Source organism: Mus musculus, chromosome 16, assembly GCF_000001635.26.
Source record: "Mus musculus strain C57BL/6J chromosome 16, GRCm38.p6 C57BL/6J".
Classification (NCBI taxonomy): domain Eukaryota; kingdom Metazoa; phylum Chordata; class Mammalia; order Rodentia; family Muridae; genus Mus; species Mus musculus.
Genome location: NC_000082.6, coordinates 58,639,510 through 58,652,262, shown reverse-complemented (window position 1 = coordinate 58,652,262; position 12,753 = coordinate 58,639,510).

The window sequence follows — 12,753 nt, the reverse complement described above, 5'->3', positions numbered from 1 at the left end:
TTGGGGGAAACCCAGACTCCTTAAGACTGATAATGGACCAGCTTATACGTCTCAAAAATTCCAACAGTTCTGCCGTCAGATGGACGTAACCCACCTGACTGGACTTCCATACAACCCTCAAGGACAGGGTATTGTTGAGCGTGCGCATCGCACCCTCAAAGCCTATCTTATAAAACAGAAGAGGGGAACTTTTGAGGAGACTGTACCCCGAGCACCAAGAGTGTCGGTGTCTTTGGCACTCTTTACACTCAATTTTTTAAATATTGATGCTCATGGCCATACTGCGGCTGAACGTCATTGTTCAGAGCCAGATAGGCCCAATGAGATGGTTAAATGGAAAAATGTCCTTGATAATAAATGGTATGGCCCGGATCCTATCTTGATAAGATCCAGGGGAGCTATCTGTGTTTTCCCACAGAATGAAGACAACCCATTTTGGGTACCAGAAAGACTCACCCGAAAAATCCAGACTGACCAAGGGAATACTAATGTCCCTCGTCTTGGTGATGTCCAGGGCGTCAATAATAAAGAGAGAGCAGCGTTGGGGGATAATGTCGACATTCCCACTCCCAATGACGGTGATGTATAATGCTCAAGTATTCTCCTGCTTTTTTACCACTAACTGGGAACTGGGTTTGGCCTTAATTCAGACAGCCTTGGCTCTGTCTGGACAGGTCCAGACGACTGACACCATTAACACTTTGTCAGCCTCAGTGACTACAGTCATAGATGAACAGGCCTCAGCTAATGTCAAGATACAGAGAGGTCTCATGCTGGTTAATCAACTCATAGATCTTGTCCAGATACAACTAGATGTATTATGACAAATAACTCAGCAGGGATGTGAACAAAAATTTCCGGGATTGTGTGTTATTTCCATTCAGTATGTTAAATTTACTAGGGCAGCTAATTTGTCAAAAAGTCTTTTTCAGTATATGTTACAGAATTGGATGGCTGAATTTGAACAGACCCTTCGAGGCTTGCCATCATTCAGGTCAACTCCACGCGCTTGGACCTGTCCCTGACCAAAGGATTACCCAATTGGATCTCCTCAGCATTTTCTTTCTTTAAAAAATGGGTGGGATTAATATTATTTGGAGATACACTTTGCTGTGGATTAGTGTTGCTTCTTTGATTGGTCTGTAAGCTTAAGGCCTAAACTAGGAGAGACAAGGTGGTTATTGCCCAGGCGCTTGCAGGACTAGAACATGGAGCTTCCCCTGATATATCTATGCTTAGGCAATAGGTCGCTGGCCACTCAGCTCTTATATCTCACGAGGCTAGTCTCATTGCACGAGATAGAGTGAGTGTGCTTCAGCAGCCCGAGAGAGTTGCAAGGCTAAGCACTGCAATGGAAAGGCTCTGCGGCATATGTGAGCCTATTCTAGGGAGACATGTCATCTTTCATGAAGGTTCAGTGTCCTAGTTCCCTTCCCCCAGGCAAAACGACACGGGAGCAGGTCAGGGTTGCTCTGGGTAAAAGCCTGTAAGCCTAAGAGCTAATCCTGTACATGGCTCCTTTACCTACACACTGGGGATTTGACCTCTATCTCCACTCTCATTAATATGGGTGGCCTATTTGCTCTTATTAAAAGAAAAAGGGGGAGATGTTGGGAGCCGCCCCCACATTCGCCGTTACAAGATGGCGCTGACATCCTGTGTTCTAAGTGGTAAACAAATAATCTGCGCATGTGCCAAGGGTATCTTATGACTACTTGTGCTCTGCCTTCCCCGTGACGTCAACTCGGCCGATGGGCTGCAGCCAATCAAGGAGTGACACGTCCGAGGCGAAGGAGAATGCTCCTTAAGAGGGACGGGGTTTTCGTTTTCTCTCTCTCTTGCTTCTTGCTCTCTTTTCCTGAAGATGTAAGAATAAAGCTTTGCCGCAGAAGATTCTGGTCTGTGGTGTTCTTCCTGGCCGGTCGTGAGAACGCGTCTAATAACACTTAGGCAACATGCAGAAATGACCTATTGCCTCCAAGCTCCACCTCCAAGGCCTAGTCTCTGCTACCTGCACTCATTTCAAAAACATTCCACAACCTCAGAAAGCAGTGCTGCCACCACCTGCAAAACATGACACTACGCTGTAAGCATCAGTGTGGGCGGCCCTGCTTTAAATACAATTTCAAAATACTGCCAACAAAATGAGATAAAAAGGGACCACACGAAATCCATCCGCTTCTGTTCTATAGACATGGAAATGACCAGTGCAGTGCAGAGACGGAGGAAGAATCACAAAAGTTGCAAACTACTCAAAAAGGGATATATAAAAATCAGAATGTAAAATAGAAAATAAAAATCTCAAAAGCGAGAGTTGAAAAATCAGATTTTAAAATACATGGGTGGTATGAATATACATCTCTTCAGAAGATATTTATAAGCAGGGAGTATATAAAAATGATCAACATCACTAAAGAATATACATTAAAGCCACAGAGAGATAGTATCTGGCTCCATTTATAAGATTTGTAAAAGGTGTTGGAAAAAAAAAAAACAGAGAAAGAGAAACTCATGTCCTGTGGGAAAAATAAAAATAAATGAATATACACCATTGGAAATTAGCACAGAGGTATCTCAAAAAACTACACTAGAAGCCAGTAATGGCTCAGTGAGAAAGACACTGGCCACTCAAGCCTGGTGACTTGAGTTCTATCCCAGGAACCCATGAAGAAGTGGAAGGGGAACTTAATCTATTCTTTGACTTTTTCTTTCTGTATGTTATTATTTTTTCCTTGCATCGACATTATAGACTTTGAGGACCTCATCAGACCAGTTTAAAAGTGAGTATGGGAGGGAAACGACAGTCAACATATATTTTTTTAAAGATCTTTAAAATAATGCTTCTGTCTGGCATACCAACAAGAAAGCGTTGATATTGTAAACATTTGTGATATGTGTATTAATAAATAGAGCAATTCAAAAAAAGAACAGGTCATAGGAAATCAGACTCTTCTGACTATTTCTTCTTTGGTGACCAGCTTTCCACCTTTGACGGCCTTTTAACAATGTTTTCAGGCAAGCATAATTCACTATATGGCTCTGAAAGGAAAGGCAGTCTATAAAGTGGTCTAGGAAACAGGAAGAACTAACACCAAGTCCCCTTCCTTCACGAAGTTTATAAAGCAATGAAGCACCTTTATCCACAAAGAACACAATAAAACAATAACTGCTCTGCAAAAGTTATTCTTAATGATAAGGACTTCCCAGTTAAAGAACCCCTTGCTTCTTCTTTGTTAGAGATGACAAGATAGAGTAACACTGAAAACACAAGGACTTGGATTACGTTTTTTAAAATGTAAAAGGAAATATAGAACACACATGCTCACAAAGTCTTCTTCATTTTTTTCAACATACACACACACACAAAGCCTTCTTCATTCTCTTTTCAACACGTTCCAGGGATGAAGATACAAGGACATTAGATAACAAAATTGATCTCACATGCTAATCTGAAGGCCAACCCCAAAATATAACAGTTTGGAGGAAATCATACTTTCAAATATATATATATATATATATATATATATATATATATATATATATATATATGACAGCCAAAGTACTTGTGGAAGAGCTTCAATTTCTACCTTATATATTTCTGTAATGTTGGAATATTTTATAATAACCATGCTTTTCATTTCCAATTAGAAAGAGAATATGTCATAAATGTGTATATTAACATCTATTAGGGAATGATATTGGAATAATTCCTTAGAATGGTTCTGTTACTTTCCTTTATCATAGCAAAAATGATTACAAAAGCTATAAAAATATGGAAAAAAATTTTAAAAAAATCACCAAAGCTCTTTCAAAATGGTTAAATTGAAACATTAACAATGTTTTTTAGTCATGTCTGACCATGGGACAGAGCTAGTATTCATACATATGAGTGTGTAAATATACATAGCATATATGAATATAGATACATATATTCAACTTTATGCAGAAGGAATGGTAGAATCATTAAATGTTTGTATTGAAGTATCATAAGGATCATGGAGAGATATCCAAATGTTCATAAAAATCTTTCTATGAAATCTATAGCTCGTGGATTCATTCTCATATAAACTTTATCATATTGAGAGTGATAAGCCAAACTTCTTTATCAGTAGCCCCTGTTTCTTGCACAGTATTCTGATCTTTTGAAAAGTGTCAAGAAATGGGGGAGGATGAGTTGGGTTCTTATTCTACTGAGCAGTGAGCAGAACCAGTAGACAAGCCTCTCGGCTACTGTGTTCTTGCCCCTTGGCTTGTTTTGACCTTCAGAGTCAGGTACCCCCAAATGTCTGAGCACTTCTGCTTCCCAAGGACTCTACCATGGAGATCTTGACAGTCCAGACATGTCAGGGCAGCACACTAGCTTCTAGAAAATGTCTCCTTCCTCAAAGATCACCAGCAGTGCGATTTCTTTCTTTTCTTTTTTTTTTTTTTTTAATTTTTAATTAGGTATTTTCCTCACTTCTATTTCCAATGCTATCCCAAAAGTCCCCCATACCCTCCCCCCCACTCCCCTACCCACCCACTCCCCCTTTTTAGCCCTGACGTTGCCCTGTACTGGGGCATATAAAGTTTGCAAGTCCAATGGGTCTCTCCAGTGATGGCTGACTGGGCCATCTTTTGATACATATGCAGCTAGAGAAAAGAGCTCCGGGGTACTGGTTAGTTCATATTGTTGTTCCACCTATAGGGTTGCAGTTCCCTTTAGCTCCTTGGGTACTTTCTCTAGCTCCTCCATTGGGAGCCCTGTGATCCATCCAATAGCTGACTGTGAGCATCCACTTCTGTGTTTGCTAGGCCCCAGCATAGTCTCACAAGAGACAGCTATATCTGGGTACTTTCAGCAAAATCTTGCTAGTGTATGCAATGGTGTCATTGTTTGGAAGCTGATTATGGGATGGATCCCTGGATATGGCAATCACTGGATGGTCCATCCTTTCCTTACAGCTCCAAATTTTGTCTCTGTAACTCCTTCCATTGGTGTTTTGTTCCCAATTCTAAGAAGGGGCAAAGTGTCCACACTTTGGTCTTTGTTCTTCTTGAGTTTCATGTGTTTAGAAAATTGTATCTTATATCTTGGGTATCCTAAGTTTTGGGCTAATATCCACTTATCAGTGAGTACATATTGTGTGAGTTCCTTTGTGATTGGGTTACCTCACTCAGGATGATGCCCTCCAGGTCCATCCATTTGCCTAGGAATTTCATAAATTCATTCTTTTTAATAGCTGAGTAGTACTCCATTGTGTAAATGTACCACATTTTCTGTGTCCATTCCTCTGTTGAGGGGCATCTGGGTTCTTTCCAGCTTCTGGCTATTATAAATAAGGCTGCTACAGTGTGGGAGCGCTTTGCCTGAGCATCGGCAGCAGACATCTTGGTTCCGGGACCCTGCTGAGTGTATTCTGCACAGCTCCAGAGAATACCAGGTGGCGAAAGGCAAACGTAAGAATCCTACTAACAGAAATCAAGACCACTCACCATCATCAGAACGCAGCACTCCCACCCCACCTAGTCCTGGGCACCCCAACACAATCGAAAAGCTAGACCCGGATTTAAAAGTATATCTCATGATGATGGTAGAGGACATCAAGAAAGACTTTAATAACTCATTTAAAGAAATACAGGAGAACACTGCTAAAGAGTGACAAGTCCTTAAAGAAAAACAGGAAAACACAACCAAACAGGTAGAAGTCCTTAAAGAAAATCAAGATAACACATCCAAACAGGTGATGGAAATGAACAAAACCATACTAGACCTAAAAAGGGAAGTAGACACAGTAAAGAAAACCCAAAGCGAGGCAACGCTGGAGATAGAAACCCTAGGAAAGAAATCTGGAACCATAGACGCGAGCATCAGCAACAGAATACAAGAGATGGAAGAGAGAATCTCAGGTGCAGAACATTCCATAGAGAACATCGGCACAACAATCAGAGATAATACAAAACGCAAAAAGATCCTAACTCAAAACATCCAGGAAATCCAGGACACAATGAGAAGACCAAACCTACGGATAATAGGAGTTGATGAGAATGAAGATTTTCAACTTAAAGGGCCAGCAAATATATTCAACAAAATTATAGAAGAAAGCTTTCCAAACCTAAAGAATGAAATGCCCATGAACATAGAAGAAGCCTACAGAACTCCAAATAGACTGGACCAGAAAAGAAATTCCTCCCGACACATAATAATCAGAACAACAAATGCACTAAATAAAGAGAGAATATTAAAAGCAGTAAGGGAGAAAGGTCAAGTAACATATAAAGGCAGACCTATCAGAATTACACCAGACTTCTCACCAGAGACTATGAAAGCCAGAAGAGCCTGGACAGATGTTATACAGACACTAAGAGAACACAAATGCCAGCCCAGGCTACTATACCTGGCCAAATTCTCAATTACCATAGATGGAGAAACCAAAGTATTCCACGACAAAACCAAATTCACACATTATCTTTCCATGATTCCAGCCCTTCAAAGGATAACAGAAAAAAGCCAATACAAGGATGGAAATCACGCCCTAGAAAAAGCAAGAAAGTAATTCCTCAACAAACCAAAAAGAAGACAGCCACACGAACAGAATGCCAACTCTAACAACAAAAATAAAAGGAAGCAACAATTACTTTTCCTTAATATCTCTTAATATCAATGGACTCAATTGCCCAATAAAAAGACATAGACTAACAGACTGGCTACACAAACAGGACCCAACATTCTGCTGCTTACAGGAAATCCATCTCAGGGAAAAAGACAGACACTACCTCAGAGTGAAAGGCTGGGAAACAATTTTCCAAACAAATGGACTGAAGAAACAAGCTGGAGTAGCCATTTTAATATCAGATAAAATCGACTTCCAACCCAAAGTTATCAAAAAAGACAAGGAGGGACACTTCATACTCATCAAAGGTAAAATCCTCCAAGAGAAACTCTCAATTCTGAATATCTATGCTCCAAATGCAAGGGCAGCCACATTCATTAAAGACACTTTAGTAAAGCTCACAGCACACATTGCACCTCACACAATAATAGTGGCAGACTTCAACACAACACTTTCACCAATGGACAGATCGTGGAAACAGAAACTAAACAGGGACACAGTGAAACTAACAGAAGTTATAAAACAAATAGACTTAACAGATATCTACAAAACATTTTACCATAAAACAAAAGGATATACCTTCTTCTCAGCACCTCATGGGCCTTCTACAAAATTGAGCATATAATTGGTCACAAAACAGGCCTCAACAGATACAAAAATATTGAAATTGTCCCATGCATCCTATCAGACCACCATGGACTAAGGCTGATCTTCAATAACAACATAAATAATGGAAAGCCAACATTCACATGGAAATTGAACAACACTCTTCTCAATGATATCTTGGTCAAGGAAGGAATAAAGAAAGAAATTAAAGACTTTTTAGAGTTTAATGAAAATGAAGCCACAACATACCCAAACCTATGGGACACAATGAAAGCATTTCTAAGAGGAAAACTCATAGCTCTGAGTGCCTCCAAAAAGAAACTGGAGAGAGCACACACTAGCACCTTGACAACACATCTAAAAGCTCTAGAAAAAAAGGAAGAAAATTCACCCAAGAGGAGTAGACGGCAGGAAATAATCAAACTCAGGGGTGAAATCAACCAAGTGGAAACAAAAAGAACTATTCAAAGAATTAACCAAATGTGGAGTTGGTTCTTTGAGAAAATCAACATGATAGATAAACCCTTAGCTAGACTCACTAGAGGGTGCAGGGACAACATCCTAATTAACAAAATCAGAAATGGAAAGGGAGACATAACAACAGATTCTGAAGAAATCCAAAACACCATCAGATCCTTCTACAAAAGGCTATACTCAACAAAACTGGAAAACCTGGACGAAATGGACAAATTTCTAGACAGATACCAGATACCAAAGTTAAATCAGGATCAAGTTAACGATCTAAACAGTCCCATATCCCCTAAAGAAATAGAAGCAGTCATTAATAGTCTCCCACCCAAAAAAAAGCCCAGGACCAGATGGGTTTAGTGCAGAGTTCTACCAGACCTTCAAAGAAGATCTAATTCCAGTTCTGCACAAACTATTCCACAAAATAGAAGTAGAAGGAACTCTACCCAACTCATTCTAAGAAGCCACAATTACTCTGATACCTAAACCACAGAAAGATCCAACAAAGATAGAGAACTTCAGACCAATTTCCCTTATGAATATAGATGCAAAAATCCTCAATAAAATTCTCCCTAACTGAATCCAAGAACACATTAAAGCAATCATCGTCCTGACCAAGTAGGTTTTATTCCAGGGATGCAGGGATGGTTTAATATATGGAAATCCATCAATGTAATCCATTATATAAACAAACTCAAAGACAAAAAACACATGATCATCTCATTAGATGCAGAAAAATCATTCGACAAGATCCAACACCCATTCATGATAAAAGTCTTGGAAAGATCAGGAATTCAAGGCCCATACCTAACCATGATAAAAGCAATCTACACCAAACCAGTAACCAACATCAAAGTAAATGGTGAGAAGCTTGAAGCAATCCCACTAAAATCAGGGACTAGACAAGGCCCTCCACTCTCTCCATACCTATTCAACATTGTACTTGAAGTCCTAGCCAGAAAAATTCAACAACAAAAGGAGATCAAGGGGATACAAATTGGAAATGATGAAGTCAAAATATCACATTTGCAGATGATATGATAGTATATATAAGTGACCCTAAAAATTCCACCAGAGAACTCCTAAACCCGATAAACAGCTTCAGTGAAGTAGCTGGATTTAAAATTAACTCAAACAAGTCAATGGCCTTTCTCTACACAAAGAATAAACAGGCTGAGAAAGAAATTAGGGAAACAGCACCCTTCTCAATAGTCACAAATAATATAAAATACCTTGGTGTGACTCTAACTAAGGAAGTGAAAGATCTGTATGATAAAGACTTCAAGTCTCTGAAGAAAGAAATTAAAGAAGATCTCAGAAGATGGAAGATCTCCCATGCTCATGGATTGGCAGGATCAACATTGTAAAAATGGCTATCTTGCCAAAAGCAATCTACAGATTGAATGCAATCCCCATCAAAATTCCAACTCAATTCTTCAATGAATTAGAAAGAGCAATCTGCAAATTTATCTGGAATAACAATAAACCTAGGATAGCAAAAAGTCTTCTCAAGGATAAAAGAACCTCTGGTGGAATCACCATGCCTGACCTAAAGCTTTACTACAGAGCAATTGTGATAAAAAGAAACTGCATGGTACTGGTATAGTGACAGACAAGTAGACCAATGGAATAGAATTGAAGAAGCAGAAATGAACCCACACACCTATGGTCATTTGATCTTTGACAAGGGAGCTAAAACCATCAAGTGGAAGAAAGACAGCATTTTCAACAAATGGTGCTGGCACAACTGGTTGTTGTCATGTAGAAGAATGCGAATCGATCCATTCCTATCTCCTTGTATTAAGGTCAAATCTAAGTGGATCAAGGAACTTCACATAAAACAAGAGACACTGAAACTTATAGAGGAGAAAGTGAGGAAAAGCCTTGAAGATATGGGCACAGGGGAAAAATTCCTGAATAGAACAGCAATGGCTTGCGTTGTAAGATGGAGAATTGACAAATGGGTCCTCATGAAACTGCAAAGCTTCTGCAAGGCAAAAGACACTCTCAATAAGACAAAAAGACCACCAACAGATTGGGAAAGGATCTTTACCTATCCTAAATCAGATAGGGGACTAATATCCAATATATATAAAGAACTCAAGAAGGTGGACTCCAGAAAATCAAATAACCCCATTAAAAAATGGGGCTCAGAACTGAACAAAGAATTCTCACCTGAGGAATACTGAATGGCAGAGAAGCACCTGAAAAAATGTTCAACATCCTTAATCATCAGGGAAATGCAAATCAAAACAACCCTGAGATTCCACCTCACACCAGTCAGAATGGCTAAGATCAAAATTTCAGGTGACAGCAGATGCTGGCAAGGATGTGGAGAAAGAGGAACACTCCTCCATTGTTGGTGGGATTGCAAGCTTGTACAACCACTCTGGAAATCAGTCTGGCAGTTCCTCAGAAAATTGGACATAGTACTACTGGAGGATCCAGCAATACCTCTCCTGGGCATATATCCAGAAGATGTCCCAACCGGTAAGAAGGACACATGCTCCACTATGTTCATAGCAGCCTTATTTATAATAGCCAGAAGCTGGAAAGAACCCAGATGTCCCTCAACAGAGGAATGGACACAGAAAATGTGGTACATTTACACAATGGAGTACTACTCAGCTATTAAAAAGAATGAATTCACGAAATTCCTAGGCAAATGTTTGGACCTGGAGGGCATCATCCTGAGTGAGGTGACCCAATCACAAAAGAACTCAAATGAAATGTAGTCACTGATAAGTGGATATTAACCCAGAAACTTAGTATAGCGAGATATAAGGTACAATATGTAAAACATATGAAACTGAAGAAGAACGAAGACCAAAGTGTGGACACTTTGCTCAATCTTAGAATTGGAAACAATCACCCATAGAAGGAGTTACAGAGACAAAGTTTGGAGCTGAGACAAAAGGATGGTCCATCTAGAGACTGCCACATCCAGGGATCCATCCCATAATTAGCCTCCATCGATGACACCATTGCATACATTAGCAAGCCTTTGTTGCAAGGACGGTGATATAGCTGTCCCTTGTGAGACTAGGCCGGGGCCTAGCAAACACAGAAGTGGATGCTCACAGTCAACTATTGGATGGATCACAGGGCCCCCAATGGAGAATCTAGAGAAAGTATCCAAGGAGCTAAAGAAATCTGCAACCCTATCAGAGGAACAACATTATGAACTAACCAGTACCCTAGAGCTCTTGACTCTAGCTGTATATGTATCAAAAGATGACCTAGTCGGCCATCACTGGAAAGAGAGGCCCATTGGTCAGACAAACGTTATATGCCCCAGTACAGGGGAATGCCAGGGCCAAAAAATGGGAATGGGTGGGTAGAGGAGTGGGGGGGGGGGACTTTTGGGATAGCATTGGAAATGTAATCGAAGAAAATACGTAAGAAAAAAAAAGAAAAAGAAAATTGGACATAGTACTACTGGAGGATCCAGCAATACTTCTCCTGGGCATATATCCAGAAGATGTCCCAACCAGTAAGAAGGATACATGCTCCACTATGTTCATAGCAGCCTTATTTATAATAGCCAGAAGCTGGAAAGAACCCAGATGCCCCTCAACAGAGGAATGGACACAGAAAATGTGGTACATTTACACAATGGAGTACTACTCAGCTATTAAAAAAATGAATTTATGAAATTCCTAGGCAAATGGATGGACCTGGAGAGCATCATCATAAGTGAGGTAACACAATCACAAAGGAACTCACACAATATGTACTCACTGATAAGTGGATATTAGCCCAAAACTTAGGATACCCAAGATATAAGATACAATTTTCTAAACACATGAAACTCAAGAAGAATGAAGACCAAAGTGTGGACACTTTGCCCCTTCTTAGAATTGGGAACAAAACACCCATGGAAGGAGTTACAGAGACAAAGCTTGGAGCTGTGACAAAAGGATGGACCATCTAGAGACTGCCATATCCAGGGATCCATCCCATAATCAGCTTCCAAATGCTGACACCATTGCATACACTAGAAAATTTTTGCTGAAAGGACCCAGATATAGCTGTCTCTTGTGAGACTATGCCGGGGCCTAGCAAACACAGTAGTAGATGCTCACAGTCAGCTATTGGATGGATCACAGGGCTCCCAATGGAGGAGCTAGAGAAAGTACCCAAGGAGCTAAAGGGATCTGCAACCCAATAGGTGGAACAACATTATGAACTAACCAGTACCCCTGAGCTCTTGACTCTAGCTGCATATGTATCAAAAGATGGCCTAGTCGGCCATCACTGGAAAGAGAGGCCCATTGGACATACAAACTTTATATGCCCCAGTACAGGGGAATGCCAGGACCAAAAAAAATGGGAATGGGTGGGTAGGGAAGTGGGGGGAAGGGTATGGAGGACTTTTGGGATAGCATTGGAAATGTAATTGAGGAAAATATGTAATAAAAATATATATATTCAGCCCGCAAAAAAAAAAACAAGAATAGTTTTGCTAAGGGGTGGGAGAAGAAAGGGGTATTTTCATGCTAATATAATTATGGTTGTTCCACTAAATTGTATACTGGGTATATTTTGTTCTTCATTGAAATTTTATTTTGTATTAACTTACTGAGTAATCCCTTTTAGCAGTCCTGCATCTCATTTCACAGATACTACCTCTGAAACATATTATCTCCTTAAAACCATATCAGCTTGTAATGTGAATTTTTTTAGTTTTTATTTAAACTTTCATACATGCAATAAATGATTTCCAACTAACAACAACAACAAAAAAAAGGCTCCTATGAACATAGTAGAGCATGTGTCCTTCTTACCGGTTGGGACATCTTCAGGATATATGCCCAGGAGAGATATTACGGGATCCTCTGGCAAATAACCCCATTAAAAAATGGGGCTCAGAGCTGAACAAAGAATTCTCACCTGAAGAATACCGAATGGCAGAGAAGCACCTGAAAAAATGTTCAACATCCTTAATCATCAGGGAAATTCGATTTCTACCATACAGAACTTTATTAGAAGTTTTTCAAGAATGTTCTTATAACCGTTTCTCTCAAGTTGTGTTCTTGCATTGGCAGCAGCAGGTTAGAGATGCAGTGTGTCAGGCTCCACCAAT